Source organism: Panthera tigris, chromosome A2 (genome assembly GCF_018350195.1).
Source record: "Panthera tigris isolate Pti1 chromosome A2, P.tigris_Pti1_mat1.1, whole genome shotgun sequence".
Lineage (NCBI taxonomy): Eukaryota > Metazoa > Chordata > Mammalia > Carnivora > Felidae > Panthera > Panthera tigris.
This window is the reverse complement of record NC_056661.1, coordinates 97,008,888-97,030,113: the sequence shown is the minus strand read 5'-3', so window position 1 is coordinate 97,030,113 and position 21,226 is coordinate 97,008,888. Positions and strand designations below refer to the sequence as shown.

Genomic DNA, 21,226 nt, shown 5'->3' with positions numbered 1-21,226 from the left:
TAGCACCTTCAGGATCTGCCTTGGCCTTTGAACAGAGGAACAGTTTTCCCGGGCAGCCACCCTCCAGCCATGGCTGAGCATGGTATCAGCACCAGGGCCTAGGACTCCTCTATTGGGAAATCTTTACTCTGGAATTTCATGGTAGGTTGGCTGAGACCCTCAGGTTTGCATTGCAGTTGGATGACCTCCTTGCCCAATCCTGCTTCCTCTCCACTTGCTTTCCTTTTAGAGAGGTCAGATCTCCATCATGGACTGGAGATTTCCCTTCAATTCAAAATAATGGGGCGCCAGAGTGGTTCAGTCAAGCATCCGGCTCTTGATTTCGGCTCAGGTCATGATATCACAGTACGTGAGTTCCAGCCCCATGTAGGGCTCTTCTCAGAGCCTGCTTTGGATTCTCTATCTCCCTCTCTCTCTGCCCCTCATGCATTGTATCTCTCTCCCTCTCTCAAATAAATGTTAAAAAAATATATTAATAAAGACTGATTAGAGCTCCATTACAAATATAGAATATAAATCTATGTGTCCTATGATCTTAAAAGTGGATTTTATTGAATCAGAAATCTGTTCACTAATGCCACCTCAGTAACTGTGTGTTGTCTGTTTTTGCACCATTTTCAAACAATATGTAATTCTTTTCTAATCAACTGGGAATCAAATTGATCACTCATGTAGAACAAATTCACAAAAAGCAGCAATACAACAGAAATACTGAATTAGTTGGTTTCCCCCAAAACAGGTCATATATTTGGGGATGATCCCAGGAAGCCAGACTATGGAAGCAGAAAGATTGAGGTTAGGAGGTTTTGAAGGAAAACCAACAAAGAGTATGTCGTTGATCTGGCTATTATTCTGGAAAGAAGAACTCTGTTCTCCTGGGGCGTCATCTAATGAACTATATAGAATACACCTCAAAAATTTCCTTCAAAGTGATAAGAGTTTTAGACTTTCATCCACAGACTCATCATCCTGCAGCTGACTTGCTCCAGGGGGGCATCAACTCCCCTGCACTTCTGGGCTTTGGCTGTGAGTGGGCAGAACAAGATCCTGGGGCTCTGGAGAAAACCCTGGGGCAGGGAAGCTGAGAGATGCTATGGAAACTTGAGGTGAGAAAAGAAAGCTACATGAGCTACCAGCAGGATATCTTGATCAAGCAAGGGATGCTGCTGGATTTTGCACCACATCATTGCTATAAATTGTTAAAAGGCAGTTACTATCATCTGAACTTATTAGATGACATTTCAGTTTGCAGTGGGATGAAATCATTGACGCACAACCTGTAAGCTTGTGATAAACATGAGATTCATACACAAAGGAGAATTGCTTGATGAGTTTTTTGCTCTATACTGAAAACTCAATGCGATGAGAGGATGGATTTTCATTTGGGGAAAGATTATTTTGTGAGCTGTGTGGATGTGACAAAAATATCCCTGAGATCACAGTAGCTTAACACAATAAAAGTGCCGTTCACTCATATCATAGTCCAGTGCAATGAGGTCAGTCTTTCTCCATCTTGTATGCTACATGATCTGGAACACATGGTATCCAGGATTTCTATGGGAAAGGAAATGAGAGCTGAAGGGTCACATGAGATATTTTTCAGAGCTGGGCTTTAAAACCGCTTCCCTCACTTTCATCTATACTCTATTATCTGGTAATGCTATGGTCTCCAAAAGGTATTGCTGTGGATGCTGTCTTCCTGTGTACTTAGGAGGAGGAAATGGTGTGGGAAACGTGAGCATTGTTTTGCCACAAATGTGGACTGGGCAAAACAATGATTAGTGATTATGGACTAACAGAAGTGTATGTAACAATGGAGGACAAAATTACACAAATAAGTAGTTCTATCATCCCCAATTACCTACATTGTGAGTTAGAACTTTCAACTGGAAATAAAAACAACAACAACTACTACTACAAAGAAACAAACTGGATATAATAATAGAACTAGATAAATAGAGAAATATTGCATTAAATTCTGGTCGAAAAATATATGATTATCGGTTCACAATCCCTTATCTGCAATTCCCAAATCCAAAGATTTCAATTTCTTTGAAAATTCATAGCAAATCAATCTAATGGTAGAATATGACCTGAACAAAAAGGAGACTTATTTTATCTTTCTTGATCCCACTTGGTGTGATGCTTTGCTATAGAAACATTAACATGTTTCTATACATGATTTCATTACATGATATTGTCTTCACCCTACTGAGTATGTTATATAACATAAGGAACATACATTGATTACATTTATAAAATCTGAATACAACTGAATACCAAAATATACATGGTCTTCAGAATTTCCAGTAATGTACTGTGGGCCTATACTACTAATTTGATAAATATTATGTTTAAATTTTTATTATGTTTCTACAATAAACTTCTTATTACCTAAATTTGGGGGTCCATGTGTATTCCTAAAGCAAATGAAGGGGTAAAATAATGAGAAAATATTGAGACAAGCTGGTCTAACAGAATAATATAGTACATCTCCTAGTTCTATCCACTGAGAGGACCTAAGAGCAATAATACCTCACAAACTCTAGCACTCAAATTTTGGTTTCTAGGAGCCAAGGCTCCTTGAGGAAACCGCTAATGTCAGGGCTGCGGAATAGAAGGCATTGATGAGCCCAGAACTTCTTCTTGCACCAGAAGGTAGGAAAAAGAATAATGGAGATTTATCAAAAGAATTCAAGAGCCAGCTAGAAGGGGCTCAGCTCACAGTGGCCAGATATGGGACAATTTGATTAACAAAATATAGTAATGTATTATAATCTCTAGATTAAATAAGATCCCTGAAACTACAGTGATACAAATGAATGTATGAATGAATGAATGAATGAATGAAAAGTGCATCCTTATGGTAGAATGCCAACTGATGCAAACGATATGATGAAATCATTTTGCAACCACCACAGAAATAACTGTTTCACACAAGAATCATATGTAATTATATGGAAACCAAGATCTGGGAGCTAGATATTCTAGGGTGTCATTGCTTCTAAGTCATCCAATGGACAGAGACAGAGCTATAAAATATATAGATGTATGGGATGCCTGGGTGGCTTAGTTGGTTGCAGGTCCAACTTCACCTCGGGTCATGGTCTTGCAGTTCGTGAGTTTGAGCCCCACATCGGGCTCTGTGCTAACAAACAGCTCAGAGCCTGAAGCCTGCTTCAGATTCTGTATCTCTCTCTCTCATGTTCTCCTGCTCTCTGTCTCTCAAAAATTATGTCTCTCTCTCCTGTATCTCTCTCTCCCTCCCCTGCGCATGCTCTGCCTCTCAAAAATTAATAAATGTTAAAATATATATATATAATATAAAATATAAAAAATATATGCATAGATAGATGTATATGTGTAAGTATACATCCTCTATCTCTATAATAAAATAGGATATTTACATAGCCTCAAAGTATCTCCCTGCAATGTAATAATTAATTACTATGTTAGTTTCCTATGGCTGCTGCAGTAAAGTACCATAATCTGGGTGGCCTCATAGTCCTAGAAGCTAGTAATCTGGAATCAATGCATAAGCAGGGCAACCTCAGGGGAGAATCTTTCCTTTTTTCTTCCTCGTTTCTGGTGGTTTGATGGCAATCCTTGGCATTCCTTGCCTTGCAGTGGCAGATCTTCAGCCTTTGCCTCTGTGATCACATGGCATTCTCCCTTTTCGTGTCTGTGTCTCTGTCTTTCTCCTTTTCTTAAAAAGACAGCAGTCAAATTGGATTGAGGACTCACCCTGTCCCAGTATGACATTTTAACTAATTACATCTACAGTAACTCTATTTCCAAATTAGTTCACGTTCTGAGGGACTAGAAGTTAGGACTTCAACATATCCTTCCCCACTCCCCATGTTTCATAGGTTTATTGCCAAACTGCTTTCAAGAAGGTAATATCAATTTTCATCCTAACTTATGCAAAGACAGTTTGGTAAAGATGACAAAAATAGTAATATGCATTCCTGGTACTAGTTCTAATCAATATTTCTTTGATTACCACTGAGGTTAAACACTTTTTCCCCATAATGTTCTGGCCATCTTTTTTTTACTCCAGTAAAAATAAATAAATAAAATAACATTAAATTTATCATTTAAACCATATTTAAGTATACATACGAATGTTAAGTACATTCACATTGTTGTGCAACAGGTCTCTAGAACTTTTTCATCTTGCAAAATTGAACCGATTATACAGTAATATACATTGTATATACCCATTAAACACTAATTTACCCTCCCCCTTTCCCCAGCCCTTGGCAACCATCTTTCGACTTTCTGTTTCTATGACTTTGACTACTTACTTTAGATACTTTATATGAGGGAAATCATACAGTAGCTGTCCTTCTATGACTGGCTTATTTCACTTAGCATAATGTCTTTGAGGTTCAACCATATTATAGCTTGTGACAGGATTTCCTTCCTATTTATGGTGGTATAATATTTAATTGTATGTCTATATCACATTTTCTTTATCCATTCATCTATTAATGGACATTTAGGTTGCTTCCACCTCTTGGCTATTATAAGTGATGGGGCAATGAACATGGGTGTGCAAATATCTATTTGAGATATCTACTTGATCACCATATCTTAGCACTGGCATAGGAGAAAACACTTTACTGTGAAGATACCTGGAAAACACCACTTTAACCAAATGATCAAAGTTACCATCACCAGTAATGGGACAAACTGATACATGTGCCTCCTGATATGATGTGCCAATAAGAACTGCCATCTCTGTGATATTCCTGCTGAAAATGCATTCCTTAATCTAAATCTGACAATATAAAACTTAGAGACATTCTACAAACTGATTGGCCTTACTCTTCAAAACTCTCAAACTCATGGAGATACAGACTGAGGAACTCCAGATTTAAAGAGACTTAAATGACATTACAACCAAATGCAATGTGTGATATGGGACTGGAATTCCCAGCTCTTTTTGCATTGGGGCGCCTGGGTGGCTCAGTTGGTTAAGCATCCAACTTTGACTCAGGTCTGATCCCACGGTTTGTGAATTTGAGCCCTGCATCGGGCTCTGTGCTGACAGCTCAGAGCCTGGAGCCTGCTTCGGATTCTGTGTCTCCCTTTCTCTCTGCCCCTCCCCTGCTCACACTCTGTCTCTGTCTCTCTCAAAAATAAATAAACATACAAAAAAAGAAAATCAATTCTATAGATAGAGAGATGAATGGCTATATAGACAGAAATGATACAGCAAGTGTGGTAAAATATTAACATTTCGCAAATTTGAGTATATGGGAACAGTTGCACTATATTTAAAACTTTGCAAATCTGAAATTAGTGTCAAAATAAAAATTCTTAGAAATAGCAAGCTCACTAAAATATGAAGAATGGTTAAAAAGGCATGAGATTAATGCAGAGCAAAGAAGAGCAACTGTTTAGGAATGTGACAGGAAAGAAGAAATAGAAGTGTTTGCCTTTGAGAAATATTTTGTACACAGAACTGGTAGGGTTTGCTGATTGAAAATGTGGGGAAAGGAGGAATCAAGATGACTTCCAGAGTTATAACCTTAGTTTCTGGGCATATTTTTGATCCATTTACTGAGTTTGAGAAGGTTGGGCACAGAATGCTTCTAAGACAAAGTCAAGAATTTAGTTTTGAACTTTTTTTCTGGTTGCAAAAGCTGTCTCTTACTAGGGCAACGAGCAGGGTAGCTGTGCAGTCTCAGGAATTTTCACTGCCATGTGCCAAATTTTTGTGTATGTAAGTTTGTGGCAAGCTTCTAAAACAAATCGTATCGGTTACAGCAGTAGTATTAGTAAAATGTTAACTGGCATGTATACTAACGCTTGGTAATGTCTGTATCAGTGCAAAGTGTTCAAAGGTCTGCCACAGATAAAGATAATGAAGTTCAGGGGTCTTATTTCAGGTGAATGTGTAACATAGGGCTATCTTAGACAAATCTGAAGAAGAACAAACACATTTCAAAGGTAAATAGAATTATGCCCTAATTTATTTGTGTTGATAGCTCATCTCTGAAAATCATTGGAAAATTAAAATGAGTAATTAAAATTGCTTTCTCTTTGTGTTCAGAGGTTGAATGTTGACATCATGAGCTCCCAGGCCAAGCCAAGAAATCAGGGTCATTGAAAGAGAAGAGCTCTTTATTGATTGTTCATGGAATTTCTAGTGAGACATAGCAATGTACATTGATGCCACATCTTGATAGATGATAATCATAGATTAGATGCATAAGGTCTTTGTTAAAAGAGCTCAGATCTGTCATGTCCACAAAGTGCATCAGAGTGACTCACAAGCCTATAAAGTCTATTTTGTTAAGAAATGCCAAGTGCCTAAAAATAAAAAATTATATGGGAGAAACTAAGAAAACTTAGTTTCCTCTGAGTTTATCTCATTTAATTAGGGTGGCATGGACACGTTCTCATAGCATGGCAGAAACACAAAAGAGACTATAACTCAATCATGCAAGAGATTACCAGACAATGTGCACCTTCTTTCAAGCCACTCTTTGTGACACATTTGCTGATGTCCCATTAGTCAAAGCAAGTAAACTGGCTGAGTCCTAAATTGGAGTGGGAGAAGAATATAAGATTACAGGGCAGACTATGAATATGGGGTAGTTATTAATGGAGCCATTAATGCAATCGACCTACCACAGTCTACACTCTGGTCCTGATTATTTATGTTCTTTCCACCTGCAGAATACACTAACCTCCTTTCAAGACTCCAAATTCTCATTCAAACATGGCAACACACTTAAAATACTTCTTATGATCTTCTCTTTGGATGTGGCTTCTTCTGATATGGAGACACACACTGAGACTGTGAGTAACTTGCCCCGCTCCCAAAACTCAACATAAAATGGTGAGACATGGATTTGATAAATACAATAGATATTTCTTTCTAAACAGGAAAGCCTTGGAGACATATAGCAGTCATTGATTTGTTTTCAATTGCTGTAAATCAGAAATATCACGAAAATAAAAATGATCACACAATGTATCAAAGACCTGAACTTAAATCTAAAATTATAAACTCTTTGAAATATAGATAAAATGGACTCCATCAAAATTAAGAACATTTGTGCACCAAAAGACACTGTCTAAAGGATGAAAACATAACCCGCAGAATGGGAGAAGACATTTGCAAATTATATGCCATAGGGGTTAATACCCCAAATATGTAAGGCACCCCTACAACTTAACAACAAAAAAATCCAAACAGCACAATTCAAAGTCGTCAAAGGACTTGAACAGACCAGTCTCCAAAGAAGAAATACAAATGATAAGTAAGCATATGAAAAGATGAAAATACATCTTTAATATTTTAAAATATTTGATATTTAGGGGTGCCTGAGTGGCTCAGTTCATTGAGTGTCTGACTTGGACTCAGGTCATGATCTCATGGTTCGTAGGTTCGAGGCCCACATTGGATTCTGCTGTCAGTGCAGAGCCTGCTTCAGATCCACCCCCTCTCTCTGCACCTCTCCCACTGTGTGCTCTCTCTCTCCCTCAAAAATAAATAAACATTAAAAATAAAATAAAATAAGATATTTAATGTTATATTTTTACATTTTAAATATTATAAAATCTATTATGTCAATATGTTAATTGACCTGAGAAGAAAAATGAGATGATCATCTCCACAGAAGCTGAAGAGTCATTTGATAAAATTTTCAATTCCAGTTTTGACCTCCAAAATACTCTAAAAATTCACATTAGATGGCTACTTCTTAATATGACATATCCAGCCAGCCTTGTGGAACACTAGAGGCACTCTGACTAAATCAGGAATATCTTACTTGAAGGACCATGACAAGAAAACATAGAAACAACAAGAAATAGACATCAGAATAAGGTAATAAAGGTAGAAAATAATAAAGGAGGAGGTTGAACTATCAATATTTAAAAATGATATGGTTGTATACCTGAAAACCCTAAAGAATCAGCCAAAGTGTTTCAAATGAGTAATAAAAAATTCCCTAAGATAGAGCAGATGTAGATTTAACATAGAGACATCTCCATATACAAACAATTATTAGTTAGAAGCTACCATGATAGAAAAGATCCTACTTCGAGTAGCAGTCAAAAAGAGAAAACATCCAAGAATGAACTTAACTGGAACAGAGCAAGTCTTATATGAATAAAGACTTTAATGTGCCACTGATATAGAAGACAACTTATGCAAATGGAAAGACACATAATACTTTTGGACCCAAACCATAACCAAAGGATATCATTTATCCTAAATTAATTTATGAAGTTAATCTGATTCCAATATAGATACTAATAGGGTTTTTTTTTTGGGGGGGGGACATACAAGCTGATTCTGAATTTCACTTGGAAAAACAAACAAACAAACAAGAATAGCTAAAAAAAATCTCTGATTAAAAAAAGAGCAATAGGGTACTTTCACTAGACATAAAACCATATTATATTATAACATTATGAAATAATATAACATATGAGAAAAACCTCTGTAATTAGAACTGTGGGAGGCTGTTGCTTGACAACCTGTTGATTCAGAGTAAAAAGTACATAAATTGTCCCATACAAATGAATTAATTTAGTATGTGCTATAGGTTGTATGCAAAGTCAATGATGGAAAAGGTGGACTCTTTAATAAATTGTATTGGCAATAGGTAGTCATTTGAAACAGAATTAAGTTGGATCCCTACCTCACATCATAAGGTATAGGAAAAAAAAACAACAAGTGATTTCTTTTATTACTTTGGAGTGAGGAAATCTCTAACTATGCAAAAACTATTCAAAACCCAGAAGTCATAAAAGAAAAGATTGACAAAATCTCTCTGTGTATAGAAAACTTCTACAAAGCAAACACCATAAACAAAGCAAAAGACAGACTGAGAAAAAGTATGTGTATCTTATATCATAGACACAGGGCTAATCTCCCAAACATGTAAAGAATTCTTCAGAGTTGATAAGAAAAAGACCAATAACAGATAAATGGACAGACAGTATAAGCAGAGTGTTCACAGAAACGGAAGTATGAATTGCTTTTAAATATATGGCAGGATGCAAGTTGATACACTGTTGAGGGTGTGGGGCTGTAGGAGATAAGCGCTACTGCTTTGCTAGTCAGGAATATAAATTGCTGGGGTCCCTAAGGAGAGTAACCGTGCTGAAATACCAAATTAAAAATGCATATACCTTATGGCCCAGTAATTCCTCATCTGGGAACTTACACACATATTCATATTGGTGGAAAATGATGTATACGTAAAGCAATTCACTATATTATTTGTAATAGTAATTGTTTGGAACTAATTAAGAAGGGAATGGTGGATCAACACGGGAATCAGTGAGGGGCTGTGGATTGATGTTGGGACACTGATGCCGTATAACACTATGGTAACAAAGAACGGGGGAAATTATGTATTGATAGGGATTTCCCTACCCATTTCTTTGTACTGTATAAAGGAACTTTGTAAGAATACATGAAAAGCTAGTTAAGTACAAGCTACAAGTAGTTGTCACCAGGATTAGGTAGATGAAGGACTGTGGAGGAAAAACAAAAGTTCTCACTCTCTGCCTTTAATATTTTTTGATTTTTGAACCATCCGAGTTTATTTCCTATTCAAAAACAAACACAGAAAAAGAATTATAGTAAGGCCGTTGACCTTGAAAGAGGAAAGTAGAGGACACGGGCTGGCGCCAGTATACATTCCTATTTCTGTTATCTCCACATATCTCCCCTGGCATTTTAAAGATGACCAGAATGCTGAGAGAGAGGCTTACCAATCCTCTGGTGTCTTCTTTCTCATCTCCCCTTATAACTCCATTGGTATTTTCAAGGCTAGCACCTTGCCAAAAAAGAAGCGTACACATGCTTCATGCGGGAAGTGATGGACCCTTGCAATTTTTGTTCCAATAATATGCCTGTTTCTTTTGACATGTACCCCACTGGATAATATTAGAACTCTGAAAAAAAAAAAGAATTAAAGATAACTACTGGAATGGTAAAAGCAGGGGATATAAGGTTTAAATCGGTAGAAAAATAAACACTGGATGATTGCAACATTTTAGAAAAATAAATCACAACAATAAAGAGTAGTAATATAAAATGGGATGGAAATAGTAAGACTAAAAATTACAGTTAGCAGAAAAAAAAATATGACAATGTAAAACTCCCTCTGGCAATATCTGGACTACAGCTATTTTGGTTGTTTGATTGCAAGTTCCAACGTAAACCCGAGCTGACAGGGGACCTAGGGTGAGGGAAACATTTTCTCCCCATATTGAAAACTAGAAGAACCATCAGAGCTCCGCACCACCACCAGCTCCTGGGCAGTAAGATGCCCCTGCGGTTGGGGCGTGGCAGGGGTGGGGTGGGGTGGGGGGAGAGGCTTGGAATTTGCTCTTAATCACAGACAGATGGACTATCGAGGACCCACATTTCTGCTCCATACAACACAGAGTCAATAATTTTGTACCATGAAATGTTTAAGAAAGGCATAACAAAAGCCCACCACTCACATTAAAAAAAACAATGGAAAAACGAAAAACTCAATAAAGCTCCCATCAAATGACCAGCTCTGAGCAATGTTGCTTCCTGGCGTACCTTCCACGTTAAACTATTTATGTAACGTAGCCCAAGGTAATAGAATGAAGTGATGTAGTAGATGGAATTATAAACCATAAACCAGCCATAAATTGGAGAGAATCTTGCTTTTTAAAAAAATTGTAAGACTTCTTTATATAAGGATAGTAAAAGTAGATCTATTAGTTTTTAAAATATTTTCTTTCAATTTGCCATTTAATTTATTTATGACATTTCTTTTGACCAAGAGAAATATTTCTTTTTCATAAATATTACCATCATATGCACTTTGCTTTCCTCCTTTGTTTATATGTTTAAGCTATTTTCTCTGTATCAGAGATTAGAAAAAAACCAAATTGCATGTCTCCCTCCTTTCCTTGTTTAGTTAAAATTCTATGTTCACTAAATTATGAATTCTCATATATACAAATGACTCTATTCCCAGTTTTTTCTTCTGATCTCTTGATGTAGTACATGAATTTAATTGTAAATTTCTGGGTTTCTTTATTATTATTATTATTATTATTATTACCTTTAGATAAACTTTTTTTTAAGTTTATTTACTCATTTTGAGAGAGACAGAGACAGCACAAGCGGGGGAGGGGCAGAGAGAGAGAGGGAGAGAGAAACCGAAGCGGGCTCCGCTCCGCACTGTCAACCGAGAGCCCGATGCGGGGCTCGAACTCACGAAACGTGGGATCATGACCTGAGCTGAAACTGAGAGTCCGATGCTCAACTGACTGAGCCTCCCAGGTGCCCCTTTATTATTACTTATTATTGAATGCAAATACTTCCCTCATCATTCTTTGCGGCAGCTGTGGAGGTGAGCTCAGCTCTCAATACAAAAAACTCAACTGTGAGGTCCAGCATGCAAGACAAAAAGTCACCATTTTGGAAGCAGTAAATGCTCCTGATCAGCACTAGAAGGAAGGAAGGGCTGCTCTTACACAATGACAGATGGAAAGAATATGTGTGGAACTGAGGTAATCCACTTGGGTTGTGGTCACTACTCCGTTGTCCTCCTGGGACTGTAAATGAACGAGTGCATCAACCTCTGCCTAATGAGTATGATTACCAAGAGCTCAGTGACCCGCCCAGAAGGAGAGTGTGGATTAACCACAACTCTAGGTAAGCCAGCAAAAGTTGCACAGCTAAGGGCAAAGGGAGTTTAGAATTGATGGTGGAGGACAGAGATAGGACCATCAGTTGTGTCCCGGAGGCTAACTGCACACACAGGGACTGTAGCCTGTCTTATTGACCTCTCTTTTTAAAATTTACCTTCAGAGGGGCACCTGAGTGGCTCATTTGGTTAAGCGTCCGACTCTTGATTTTAGCTCAGGTCATGATCTCACGGTTCCTGAGTTTGAGCCCCGCATCGGGCTCTGCACTGACAGTGTGGAACCTGCTTGGGATTCTATCCCTCTCCTTCTCTCTCTGTGCCTCCCCAACTTGTGGTCTCTCGGTCTCTCTCTCTCTGTCTCTCTCTCTCAAAATAAACTTAAAAAAAATAAATATTGTTTTTCAATATAAAGAAATGAAAATAAAATTTACCTTCAGAAAAAGCGGCCCATGGAAAGCATGTAGGACAAAAGTGTGGACGTGGATTTGTGCGCCACAGCAGGGCAGGCTGTGACGGTTGTGCGCATGCCCTGTTCACATCTCCCGTGCAGAGAACCTGATGAGAAGAACGTAACAGGCAGTCTGTGGATACCACACTATGGCATCTGCCTCACTGTTCAGCTCAAGGTCTGGATATTCCTCGGCTACACCCAGCCAACAAGAAGCAGGGCAGCGGCCAATTACCCAGGCTGTCCCTCTCTGATGCAGGACTCCTCTGACTGGATAATCTTTTCTCTGGGGCATCTCACAGCCTGGCTGAGACTTTCTCAGAGTTTCATGCACACGGAAGCTCCTCTTACTCAAATTTCCACCCTTTTCTCTCCCTTTCACAGGTGTCCCAAATGCATCATGGTGTGAGGGAAAGAGAGTCATCAAAATGACTAATAAATTTTGAACTCAAGCATTTTTATGTAAAAAAAAAAACATCTTCAGTCAAAATAGAAGACAAATGACAACAGGGGGGGAGTATTTGCAACATTAGACAAGTGGTTATTATCTTTATTTTACAAAGAATGCCTGAAGGTTACCAAGAAAAAGATAAGCCTTTAAGTTACATATAGAGAAAAGAAATAAATAGACATTTTATTTAGAACAAAATCGAAAACTGAAAATAACTAATTATGACCCGATTCTCCTATTAGCCCACCCAATTACCTTCCCTCAAAGAATTCCTTAGCTGTGTACGAGAAGGTCTCAGAGCTGAAATATTATCTCCTCAGAGAGACCTGATCCGACCTTTGCATGGAAGAGGCCTCTGTAACAATGCCTGCTTTTAGGAAATGTAGAAAAGGGGATAAAGAGGAGGAGGAAATATAATTTCCTTTTTTCCCCCGCAACATTAGATATGTTTGTTGTTTTATTGTTTTTCTTGCTTAAAAACAAATATAGCATGCAATATATGCTGTTTTGCACTTATTTATTTGAGTGTAGTCGATATACAATGTTACATTAGTTTCAGGATAACCTCCTATCCAGCAGTCTACCTAACAATGCCTCTGAGTTCCATGCTCCTTCTTTCCATCCACTTTTGTGCTAAGGGTCACTGCTCACTTTGTCATAGATCACAGATTGGGGATTTATGGGTTAGACACACCTAAAGATAACCCTGCTATTTCTCCCAAGCCCTCTCTGTATAGGGTGGGGTTACCTTTATTCTCCTTCCCAGCATCATCATATGTTATGGAGTCTCAAATTTTTACAAAGGACTAGGAAAACTAAAGTCACAAGAAACAGGAATTTTCTTGAATCATCCAACATCCTCCGGATTACAGGGAAAAGGGAGCAGTTGAGACCACATTCTAATGAGGAAAAGAGCCTCTGATTCAAGGTCTAATTTATAAAGCCACTCACTGGGCCTAGATGGTCTCAGAGCAGGATCATGATGGTGAGTGGTAAGAAGCAAGTGTCCACACATGTGGTCACTGCCTTGTGCCTAGAGCAAATGTGTACCAACAGCTTGAGTCTTTGGCCTGGCATCTGGTCCTCAGAGCAGTAACCTCTGAAAAGGAAACAAAATTGTCAGTTAGGGAAGGAACTAGCAGTGATACCACTAGAATTGTTGGTAATCTTTTTTTTTTTTTTTTTTTTTACACACACACGCACACATTGTGAATGGGGGAGAGGCAGAGAGAGAGAGAGAGAGCGAATCCCAAGCAGGCTCTGCACTGTCGGCACAGAGCCCGACGTGGGGCTCAAACTCACGAACCATGAGATCATGACCTGAGCTGAAATCAAGAGTCGGACACTAACCAAATGAGCCACCTAGGCACCCCTGATTGTTTGGTAATCTTAAAAAAAAAAAAAATGAGGAAACAGCATTGGCTGAGCAGGAAGAAACGATGTGGAAAGAACAGGAGGAGACTCCCAGCCCTGTTTTTCTGAAGAGGGCCAGAGGACTGTGGAAGTTTGCTATCAGGATATTTTATGAGCTGCTCTGGGTGCCCCTATTGCTCAACAGACTGCTATGGTCTGAAGAAACACTTATGACCATCACACTGTCTTGTTCCAAAAAGGATATAAGAAGGCTTACTGGGCAGGGCAAAATATAGTCAGAGAACATCGTTTGAAGTAGATGAGAAGGAAAAAGGGGCCAAGAAGGGGAAGGAGGCTAATAAAAATAACGAAGACCAAAGTGCTCTGTTGTCTGGGATGGAGCAAAAATTTAGCTCTTGTTTTTTATCAGCACATGTAAAAAGCCAATTCACAGTGTCCATAAGATAGTAGCAGATGAACTGTTCAGCAGAAGCACAAATATTCCAATTCTAAGGCCAGAATGAAATAACTCTTAAGAGTCCACATAAAGAGGCCGTTGTGTAACATAATCAACAACATTCTTACAGTTGACACAATGATGAATTTCATATAACTGTTTTGTAGAGTGTCCTGCAATGCTGACCACTGGCTTCAAACTGGAGAGAGATTCTAGGGAGATATAAGGAAAATATTGCACAGGTGGTCTTTGCTAGGTGCTTGCCTGACTTAACTCTGTGGGTACATTTTAAAGGATCCAAGGAAGTGATAAAGAGCAAATCTTAAAAATAAATTTTTTTGGACGTTTATTCATTTTTTGAGACAGAGCACGAGCAGGGGAGGGAGAGAGAGGGAGACACAGAATCTGAAGCAGGCTCCAGGCTCTGAGCTGTCAGCACAGACCCCGACTCAGGGCTCAAACTCACAAATCATGCGATCATGGCCTGAGCCAAAGGTAGATGCTTAACCGACTAAGCCACCCAGGTGCCCCTAAAGAACAAATTCTTAATGTTTCTTTATAAATAGTGTGTTTCAGGGGCGCCTGGGTGATTCAGTCAGTCAAGCGTCTGACTCTTGGTTTCAGCTCACGTCATGATCTTGTGGTTTCATGCGTACGAGCCCTGTGTTGTGCTCTGCGCTGGCAGCATGGAACCTGCTTGGGATTCTCTCTCTTTCTCTCTCTCTCTCTCTCTCTGCCACTCCCCCACTTGCTTTGTCTCTGTCTCTGTCAAAATAAACTTAAACAAACAAATAAATAAATAAGTAAATGAATAAATACTGTGCTTCAGTCAAACGCATAGCTGACAGACATTAAGTAGCTGGGAGTTCAATCCCAGATAACCTAACCTGAAGTTCAGCTAGGAAATCTAGGGATCTAGGAAAAAAAGCAGGCTCAATTGGATATTGAGCTAATGTAGGAGCAACATTTTGGGGGGAAATTTAAGAGTCTAATAACTATTTTCTGATGGAATACTATAGAGCTTAGCTAAGAGTCTCTTTAGGGGGAAAAACTTTGAATATGTACTATCACACAGATAGATGGGTCATTAGGTTTCAAATTTCTGCTCAGTATAACCTGGTCTTAATTAATATGAATCTGGAAAATGTGTAAAGAAGGCATAACTTAACATAGTGGCCATTAATCCCCACCCCCCAACTCTAAAAAAAGCATCCATAGAAAGCCTAGCTTTGAGTGCTGTGATTTCCTGATGTTCTTCCAAGTTAAATTATTTGAGTAATGTTCATCAAGGTAGCTGAATGAAGTGACCTTCTGTATAGAATTAATCAGGAACCAACTGAAGTTTGGAAAATATCTTTTTTCTAAACTTTAAGAGTCCTATATATACGCAGGATATTACTTTTTTCTCAAATGTTCATGTTCAACAATTTTCCAGCTTGTATTTTTTCTATTTATGACTTCTGGTATATTGGTTTTAAATTTTTATGTAATGGGATGTAGCCATTCTGGTTTTCCCTTTTGCTTTATTCTTAATGGATCTTTTCTCATCTTGAGATATCCACTTACATTTTCTACTTCTTCTTTTATGTCTTTAAACCCATCACTCATCTTAAGTGTCTTTTGGTATAGAGAGTAAGAATGGGAGTCTGCTACTGTCCCCATCCCCATTGTTAAGCAATTCTTGGGACTATCTAAAGAATATTTGTACCTTTCTCTCGTAAAGTAAAAATCAAACTGTAACATTATTCTAGTATGTCCTGGATTAAAATGTTTCTGTGCTTGCTATTCTGTCATTAATCTATATATTCTTGCATCTACTATTCCACACCGACGTAACTGTAACTTAATAATATGTCTAAATATCCAATTGTTTGAGTCCTACCCTTTTCATTAGTCTATTTAAATTTTTTTCTTATTCTTGCCCATGTATTACTTCTTTACAGTTTCCATTTTAAATTTTGTAGTCTCTGAGAAAGGGCTCCAGCTCCATGTCCCTTGTGCATGTGTATGTTTTAAAAATGCTGGGCCCCTCAGACTTCAACTAAATGTTTTTCCATCACTTTTTCTCTCCCAGTGATAGTGTCCTGAGGTAAGGATGAGATGGAAGGAGGCAAGGAAATGAAAAGATGGGTTGTTAGTTCTAGTTTTCTCTTTCTATGCCAGGGATGGCTGTCACTGTTTTTCTCCCAAATTACCTTGGAAAAGCACATCTTGCCTCTCCAAATATTAGTTATCTTCTGAAACCGATCTCACGTAGTCTCAGAGAAGAGAATCTATTTCTTTTACTAGCAGAGCTTTGACCCAATGACTTGTCAAATAAAACAAACCAAAACAAAAAACCACAACTGGCTTAGTTATGAAAAACTATAGTCAAAAATCAAGTACTTACTGAGACTAGAAGCTATAAAGAGGGTGAAGAATTACAAAAAACAAAAAAAACAAAAACAAAAAAACCCCAAAAAACAAAAAAAAAACCCCTGCCAGATACAGAATCAAGCTTTATTTTTACTGTAGGATAAGCCTTTAAATATAGCAAACATTTAAAATATTGGAGATATTTAAAATATTGGAGATACCTGGGTGGCTAAGTCAGTTAAGTGTCTGACTTTGGCTCAGGTCATGATCTCACAGTTCGTGGGTTTGAGCCCCATGTCGGTCTCTTGTGCTAACAGCCCAGAGCCTAGAGTCTGCTTCACATTCTGTCTGTCTGTCTGTCTGTCTGTCTCTCTGCCCCTCCCCAGCTCATGCTCTGTCTCTCAAAAATAAATAAACGTTAAAAATAAAATTTAAATTAAAAAAATATTGTTGATGTTTTAAATTTGAAAATAGGGGCGCCTGGGTGGCCCAGTCGGTTAAGCGTCCGACTTCAGCCAGGTCACGATCTCGCGGTCCGTGAGTTCGAGCCCCGCGTCAGGCTCTGGGCTGATGGCTCAGAGCCTGGAGCCTGTTTCCGATTCTGTGTCTCCCTCTCTCTCTGCCCCTCCCCTGTTCATGCTCTGTCTCTCTCTGTCCCAAAAATAAATAAAAAACGTTGAAAAAAAGTTTTTTTTTAAAAAAATTGAAAATAAAAAATACGGGGAAAATATATTTTAAAAAATTTTTTAAAGATTTTTAAAAGATGTTTATTTTTGAGAGAGAGGAAGAGTACAAGGGTGGGGGAGGGGCAGAGAGGGGGTGGGGACGGAGGATCCAAAGCAGGTTCTGTGCTGATAGCACAGAGCCTGATGTGGGGCTGGAACCCACGAACCATGAGATCATGACCTGAGCTTAAGTCAGACGCTTAACCACCTGAGCCATCCAGGCACCCCCAGAGAAAATAAATTCAATCAGGACATTTTTCTTTCTTGGGATAAGAATCTTGATACTATCTTTTTACTAAGATGTATAATGTCAGATTTTTCACTGTGTTACTCAGTACAATTTTACCTTTGAATCTTTTAAAGACAAGGGGTATGTGATTTCATTCAGTTTTATAGTCTCCCAAATGCATCATAAGTGTTACTTTTGAACATGGACAAAATGTCTGCATAATAATTTTTATATCTTAAGGCAATTATTCCTAATGTATATGTATAATTCAGGTTTTCCAATTTTGTCATATGCAGGTTCTGGTACCATGTTAAATGGCAGTCGTATAACTTCGACTTGTGTCTCCTCATTTTCACTCTATTAATATTGAAAAGGTAAAACAAATAGTATTATTAAATTTTTGTAAGATTTAAAACCAGAAAAGAATTTCTAGAATTCAGTCTTCAACCTCATAATTTCGAGAATGTAGTTGTCACTGCTTTTTTCTCTGGAAACAATTTTTAACAAGAAAATGACCCAGAATACACCTTGCCAAATAAGTTTCCCCAAATCACAATTATCTTAAGAATGAACAGATTAAGTTGTATATTTACACAGTCAGCCTTACACGTCTTTGCAGAGAAGATGAGCTGATGAGATGGGTTGAACTGCCAATCAAGATCATCGATCTTTAGTCTAGTCTTTGTAGTTAAGCTAACAGAGTCATTTTCCCTTGAATGAGGTGAAGAATTAAATTCCTTTCAATAGTTCCCAAACTTTCTAGGTACAATGCTACCCAATCTCCTGTAAAACAGCCGACTCCCATGTGGTACACTCAATTTATTAAGCAAAACATTAACTTGTCTAAGCCATGGAACACATCCAGTTTGTGAAATGACTGAGTCCCAAATGTATTCTCTTTTAAGATTTTACCATAAAGTCATTCCCAGGGAATGAAATGAGTGGGCCTAAGTTCTGTGTCCTTTTGAAATAACACCAATTTCACTTGCATTTTGTAAGTCCATGGGTCATGACAATAGCATTGTTATCATACTTATTAATTATAACCTTTACTAATGTTAATATTAGCCGATATTGAACTTTAAGATTTTTTTTCAATACAATTAATCAATAATGAACCTGACATAGGTATGTTTCTGAGTCACTTGGTAACCTTAGATTTTCTCTGAAAGCACAAACAAATATAACTAAGTAGGTGGTACTGTTGATACCTGGGCTCTTAACTTCAATAGAAAATGTCACAAATTAACTTCAAAAATTTTTCTATAAGTTCGCAACTACATCTCAATATACTGAGGAAGATAAGATAGCCTTCTGCTTTCAAAAGCATATTTCTTTTTGGCATGTAATTTCTGCTTATTTCTTTTGGCATGTAATTTCTGCTACATTCAGTGGACATGCTTTTAAAACTTACCATCTGTTAAATGTTTTGATGCAGTTTTTTCACTTAATATACATCTGAATTTCACAGCATTATTATTTTTACATTTTTCATTTACAATCAAGTCCTGTTGAAATAAATTAATTCATTAATCTGATTCTATTCATACTGGCACTCACATATACGTTTCTATGTACTGGCAATGGTTTTTAGTACAGTTTATTTCATAATGGTTTTTTTATGTTGCATTCTTTGACACAGTTACATTTTGCCTATTAAACAGAGAGGAATATTTTTGACTTCCACAAAAAGCACAATCTCTCTTTCTTTTGAAAATACATGGCTTTCTTGGTTTATCTTTTCACTTCCCTACTTCCAACAGAGATGAGTCCAAAGAAATAATTCTCTACTACAAGACAGATAATAGTGTAAGTGCAATGGCAAATGGCAATTGACACCTGGCCCCAGCATAAAACAAGAAAATGAATGGGAAGATCCACAGTGAGTAAAAGACTTACGGTCTACATGGTGTGGCTGGTGCTCAGCTCTGCAGATACGGTCACTATTTGCCTGCCTGCATGAGTGAGTTGCATTTTTATAACATTATGCAAATCGACATTCTAAGAGCCAAATCGAGTATATCTCAGCCTCTTGTCCAAATCACTAAGGAAAAGTTTTTTCCCAGCTGCCTTATCATTTGCGGGGCAGCCTACCTGCCTCGAATGGGATTAGTACTTGACACCGTTTTTTGCAGCACTCACTAATTAATTAACCCAGCAAATAACTGAGAGAGGCATTGTTCTAAGAGTTGACAATACCACAGTAAATAAAATAGAACAACCCGCCCTCAGAAAAGTCATGTGCTAATGGGGAGAAGTGGAAAATTAAAAAATAGTTAAGTAAAAGGCATAAGTATGTCATGAGTATGGGGAAAAAGTGAAGTCATTATAATATTCCAGGAAAGTGCTGGTGGGTTTTGAAGCAGGGTGATCCCATTGGAGGTGATGAAGGTGATTGAATTACTGAATTACGGATACATTTTGACAAGATTTACTAAAATATAAGATGGTAAGGTGTAAGAAAAAAGGAGTCAAAATTTTTTATTTGGGCAAGTTGAAGCATGTAGTCACCATTTACTGAGAAGAGAAAGATGGTGGTGTTTTTGTTTGTGGCCAGTAGTGGGGAAGCTTAACTTTGTTTTAGACTTGCTAAGTTTGATATGTGTTTTAGATATTCAAGTGGAGATGTTGAACAGGCAGTTGAACATATCTGAAGTTATAAATTTACTAGTCAACAGAATATAGATAATAAAGTCACGTGACTAGGTGATAATCACTTAAGACGTGAGTATGGATGTCTGAGGTCTGGGCTTTGGGGAACCGCAATTTAGAGGCTGAGGGTGTGAAGAGAGGATTCAGGGAACAAGCTTGAAGGAATGGCTCATGAGGAGAGGAGAAAACAGGAAACGATGGTGTCCTGGAATCATAGTGAAGATGGTTGAAAAGGGAGGTAGTAAATCAACTGTGTCAAATACTGCCTATATAGGTCAAGTAGGGTGAAGACTGGAAATCGATCATTGGATTTAGCAATATGGAGGTTCTTGTTGATCTTGACAAGAGCAGTTTGGGCCGGTAGGAGAAATAAACACAGCAGTAGCTTTGGGAACACAAGAGATTAAGAGGAGTTTGTTTTTAAGTTGGGAGAAATAAAGCCAGAATCCTTCAGCTGATGGTCAAGACTTTTTAATCTACTTTGTGTATGGCACCTTACTATACCACCTTGACCCTGGAGTTGCAACCTTACTGAAGAAACGACAAAATAATGGGAGTAGGTAATTTGTGCTAGAACAGTTTAAAAAAATAAGATAAAGAAAGTATTGTTTTCACAGAGATGGTGGAATTTAAATTATTCAATTCTTAATTCTTAGAATTCTTAAAATAAGTTGGATTTAGGTAGATGAAAAGAGTGAGAACAAAAGAATAGTATGATATTTGGGGGACAGTAAGACTAGCCTGGCTGGAATTCATATTAAGAAGAGATGGGATGATAAACATGGAGAACTTTTACCATCAAGCTAAATTCCAGCTTTGTTATTTCGGCAATGGAGATTATAAGAAATAATCCATCTGCAGTAGCTGTAGAATTAAAAAATAAAATC

The 21,226-nt window shown here is 37.8% G+C and overlaps 1 protein-coding gene across 5 annotated transcripts in view; it reads right to left on the bottom strand.

The window, feature by feature from the left end:
- The window catches only part of CASD1 (CAS1 domain containing 1), a 141,464-nt gene that overhangs the window by 66,423 nt on the left and 53,815 nt on the right, over positions 1–21,226 (bottom strand). For 2 of the 5 annotated variants that reach the window (XR_006211204.1, XR_006211203.1), the window contains exons 18-22: positions 21,136–21,203; positions 19,102–19,195; positions 13,520–13,667; positions 12,101–12,224; positions 9,748–9,930 (exon numbers count right to left, since the gene is read on the bottom strand). The gene's annotated coding sequence lies outside the window, so the exon portion shown is untranslated. Of the gene's footprint in view, positions 1–1,087; positions 1,555–3,656; positions 3,707–9,559; positions 9,931–12,100; positions 12,225–13,519; positions 13,668–19,101; positions 19,196–21,135; positions 21,204–21,226 lie in introns of those variants that run through there. The other 3 variants (XR_006211205.1, XR_006211206.1, XR_006211201.1) reach the window with 3 other exon arrangements.